We start from the raw sequence: 5,088 nt of genomic DNA, 5'->3' as shown, positions 1-5,088 counted from the left end.
CACTGGGTCATTACCCCTCCCTCCTCAACTGTAAAAGAATAAATTTTTTAAATTTCCTTTTTCAAGGTAGCGTCTCACTCTAGCCCAGGCTGACCTGGGATTCACTCTGTAGTCTCAGTGACCTCAAACTGATGCCAATCCAGCTACCTCTGCCTCCCAGGTGCTGGGACTAAAGGCATCAGCCACCATGTCGGGCTAAACTTTTTGTTTTTAAGTATTTATTTATTTATTTATTACTAATTCGTTTACATCATTTATTTATTTTCAATATTTTATTTTTATTTATTTGAGAGGCAGAGGAAGAATGGGCGTGCCAGGCCTCCAGCCGCTGCAACAGACTCCAAAGGCACGTGCCACCTTGTGCATCTGGCTTACGTGGGTCCTGCAGAATCGAATCCAAGGTCCCTTTCGCTTGGCAGGTAAGCGCCTTAACCGCTGAGCCATCTCTCCAGCCGCTTATTCATTTACTGATGTTGAGAGAAAGACAGCGGACGGGCATGTCAGGACCTCCATACACATGTCTCACCTTCTTTATCCGGCTTATGTGTTTCCTTGGGAACTCATGAACCTGGATCCTTTGGCTTTGCAGGCAAGTGCCATAGTCACTCAGCCATCCCTCCAGCCCCCGTTTTTATTTTATTTTTTTTGTTTTGTTTTGTTTTGTTTTGTTTTGTATTTGTTTTGTTGTTAGCCTCAGGGTGGCCTTGATCTCTCCATGAGCCTCCTTGCTCTGCCTCCCAAGTGCTGGGATTAAAGGTGTGCGCCCGCACTCCCAGCTAAACTTTACTGATGTTGGTTTTTTTCGGGTAGGGTTTTCACTCTACTCCAGGCTAACCTGGAATTCACTACTTAGTCTCAGGGTGGTCTCCCTCAAAGGCACGGTGATCTTCCTTCTTCTGCGTCCCGAGTGGTGGGATAAATAAATGCGTGCGCCACCACGCCCCAGATAATCTTTATTTGTGTGTGTGTGTGTGTATGGATGCATGCAGCACTACTCTGACGTCCAGCCTAGGTGGGCAGTGGGGAATTGAATCAAGGCCAACAGGTTTTACAAGCAAGCTCCTTGAACAAACATAATCCCTTGTGACAGCTACACGTTTTTATTATATTTGTTCTTTTTCTGTTTCGTTTTGTTTTTGCTTTTTCTAGGTAGTATTGGAAATAGCCCAGGCTGATCTAGAATTCACGTTGTGGCAAGCATCAGGATGGTCTTACATATCTGCCTCCTGAGTACTGGAATTAAGAGGTATGCAACCAGTATAATAATGTTGTTGTTGTTGTTGGTGGTGGTGGTGGTGGTGCTGCTGCTGCTGTTTTTGTTTTGTCCCCGCTCTCCCCCACCCCCGTTCCCCGCGGGAGGGGTTTTGTTGTAGGCCAGCCTGGGCGGAAATTCATTATGTAGTCTCAGGGTCGGCTGGAACTCCCTAAAGGCGATCGTCGTGCCTCTGCTTCCCCAGGGCTGCAGCGAAGTGGTCTTGAACTCGTAGGTAGGAGGACCACAGGGGGATTGGGCACAGAGGTGGGGGTGTAAAAGTCGGCTGGGCCTGCTTGAGGACCCTGGCAGTGTAGAGCGGCCGGGCAAGCACTCCGGGAACGCGCACTCACACTACGCACGCGCACGCGACGCGCGGGGCGGGAGGAGTTCGGACACAAACGCTTGCTTCCATTCAGAACCGAAATACCAGGGGAGAGCGCGAACGCAGTCCCCCACTACCACAAATTATGCAGTCGAGTTTCCCGCATTTGGGGAAATCGCAGGGGTCAGCACATCCGGAGTGCAATGGATAAGCCTCGCCCTGGGAAAACCACCTTCGTGATCATGGTATCTCCCCTGCCAGGTAAGTATGAGTTGCCGCCCATGCCGGCCCCTACCCCGCGAGATACACTTCCCTAACACATTACGGTCACTCACAAACCCCCGCTACTTTGCCTTCATCGGTATGCTCGCACCAAAGCTACACCATACTTTCACACGATCTCTTACTGCTGCTCAAGGGATCCTAAGACAGCTTCCAGGGAAGGCATTCCCAAAATGCACTGCACTGAACCTGTCATTTACATACGACGTGACGTCACGCACAGGCCCAGCGGCTCACACAGCACACAGCACACAGCTGAGCTGCTCTGCCCTTGCACTCACTGCTTTCTGCTCAGGCTTCCAAGGGCTCTTAGTGCTCAGTGACTCAAGGGACATCTTCCATGCTACTTCCTGGCAAGCCTGGCCCTCTCAACTAGCACAAGGCCCGCCTACTTCCGCGTCAGGAGCTCCCCTAGCCAACACACACGAACGACCTTTTAATGACTATGAGTTTGGCAATCTAACAATGATCTGCCCCTGCAGGCAGGCATGTCCAATCTGCCCACAGAATAGCTACGAATACGGTCCAACACAGTATCAAAACTTACTTAAGACACTGAGAAATATGCTTTTTGCAAAAACAAGTAGAAGAGGCTGGAGACATGCCTTAGCGGTTAAGGTGCTTGTCTGCAAGGCAAAGGATCCGGGTTCGATTCCCCAGGACCCATGTAAGCCAGATAGACGCACAAGGTGGCACATCAGTCTGGAATTTGTGTGCAGTGGCTAGAGTCCCTGGAATGCCCGTTCCCTGTCTGTCACGTCTGTCTGTCTGTCTGTCTGTCTGTCTGTCTCTTTCTCTCTCTCTCTCTCCCTCCCCCCTCTCTCCCTCTCTCTCTCTCTCTTTCTTTCTAAAATAAATAAGTGGATGGCCCAGTTTTCAAAAGTGAACTGTAGCGGGGTGTGTGGTGGCAGCACTTGGGAGGCAGAAGAGGGAGGATTACTCTTGTGTTTGAGGCCAATTTGAGACTATATACTGAATCCCAGGTCAGCGTGGGCTAAACTGAGACCCTACTTTGAAAACCAATACCAAACAGAAATAAAACGAAATGATTATGTAAATCCCAGCACTCGGGAGGCAGAGGGAGGAGGATTACTGTGACTTCAGGCCACCCTGAGACTACATAGTGAATTCCAGGCCAGACTGGGATAGAGTGAGACCAAGGGTGGCCTCGAACTCACGGCCATCCTCCTCCCTCTGACCACACAAGTGCTGGGATTTAAGGCAGGCACGCGCCACCACAGCCGGCGTATCACACCTGATTTTAACCTATGGTACACAGCCGTAGTAATGAAAGCAGCACGGTACTGGAACAGAAACAAACATGTAGATCGATGGAACCGAATAGAGGACCCAGATGGAAGCCCAGGTACCCACAGCCACCTGATCTTCTACAAAAAAATGCCAGAAATACTCACTGGCGAAAAGACAGCTTCTTCAGCAAAGGGTGCTGGGAAAAGTGGATATGTATCCCTGGAAGGATAAAAATAGATCCTTATCTCTCTCCATGTGCGAGAATTAAGTCCAAATGGATCGACGACCTTAATATCAGACCAAAAAACTCTAAAACTGCTAGGGGAAACAGTACGGTGGTGGGGGGGGGGGGGGGCGGGAATGGCCAGATATCTTAGCACTTAAGGTGTCTGCATGCAAAGCCTAACGACCTGGGTTCAATTCCCCAGGACTCACATAAGCCATATGTACAAGGTGGAATATGCGTCTGGAGTTCATTCCTAGTGGCTGGAGGCTCAGCCTTACCCATTTTCTCCCTCCCTCCCTCCCTCCCTCCCTCCCTCTCTCTCTAAGTAAATAAAATAAAGAAATAAATAAAATACTTTAAAAAAAACAAAGAAAAGAAAAAGTAGGGGAAACCTTACAACGTAAGGGTCTTGGCAAAGCCTTTTTGAATGTAACGCCAACAGCTCGGGAATTAACAACCATGGATCAAACGTTGGGACCTCATGAAATTACAATGCTTTTGTGCGGTAAAGGACAATGTGAAGAGAGCACCGGAGGCAGCCTACAGAATGGGGGGGGGGGCAACAATCTCTGCCAGCTATACATCTCACAGTGGAGTAATGTCCAAATTATACAAAAAACTCAAAAAACTACAAAATAAGAAATCAAACAACTCAATTCAAAAATGGGCTATGGAACTGAATAGAAAGTTCTCAAAAGAAGAAACACAGAAGGCATATAAACACTTAATTTTTCTTTCTACATCCCTAGCCTTCAGGGAAATGCCAATTAATACTATAATGAGATTCTATCTCACTCCTGTCAGTATGGATGCCATCATGAAAAAAAAAAAAAAACAAAGGACCATCAATGCTGGAGAGGGTTATGGGAAAAAGGAACCCTTCTACACTGTTGGTGTGAATGCCATCTGGCCCAGCTATTGTGGAAAGCAGTGTGGAGGTTCCTGAGACAGTTAAAAGTAGATCTGCCATTCGACCCAGCTATACTCCTCCTAGGCGCATATCCTAAGGACTCGTCCCGGTACCTTACAGATAGATACTTGCTCGACCATGTTTATTGCCGCTCTGGTCACAATAGCTAGGAAATGGAACCAGCCTACATGTCCCTCAACTGGTGAATGGATAATGAATATGTGGCACATTTATACGCTGGAGTTCTACTCAGTGGTAAAGAAAAATGAAATTATGAAACTTGCATGAAAATGATGGATCTGGAAAGGATTATACTTAGTGAGGTAACCCAGGCCCAGAAAGCCAAATGTCACATGTTCTCTCTCCTATGTGGATCCTAGCTACAAATGATTGGATTCTATGTGAGTTAGAATAACACTCAGGAACAGAGGCCAGTAAGCTAGAAAGGAGATACTGAAGGAACAGAAAAGGACGGAAGGGTTCTTAATAGGATGGTATTGTATATGCGGGTACGTAGGAGAACAGATTAATGGGGGGTGACAAGGCCTAAGTGAGGTCAGTGGGAAGAGACTGAGTAAAGGACGGCTGGAGGGGGGGGGCTCACCAAAATCTAAGAGGATATATATACCCGTCACATGGCAACCGACTGCTCTGGACAACGTTACTAGGAAATTTTCAGTGCCAGGGATGGGATACCTTCCAGGGAGTTGTTGGCCAGGGAGGTCTCCGATGCCCCCAAAACACTACAGGCCGCTGCCGAGGCTCTTGGTTCCCCCCCCCCCCCGCCCCCGGGAATAGACAGTAAGACCCCATTGCTGAAGACTCCACATACTTGGGTTGTA

At 48.2% G+C, this 5,088-nt stretch overlaps 1 non-coding gene across 1 annotated transcript; it reads right to left on the bottom strand.

The window, feature by feature from the left end:
* Positions 1-1,682: 1,682 nt before the first annotated feature.
* On the bottom strand, positions 1,683-1,846 carry LOC123463911. The gene has a single exon (XR_006639278.1). It is a non-coding gene; the product is annotated as a U1 spliceosomal RNA (small nuclear RNA).
* Positions 1,847-5,088: the final 3,242 nt, after the last annotated feature.

The sequence above is a fragment of the Jaculus jaculus genome, chromosome 9, assembly GCF_020740685.1.
Source record: "Jaculus jaculus isolate mJacJac1 chromosome 9, mJacJac1.mat.Y.cur, whole genome shotgun sequence".
NCBI lineage: Eukaryota > Metazoa > Chordata > Mammalia > Rodentia > Dipodidae > Jaculus > Jaculus jaculus.
This window is presented reverse-complemented; position numbering and strand designations above follow the sequence as displayed.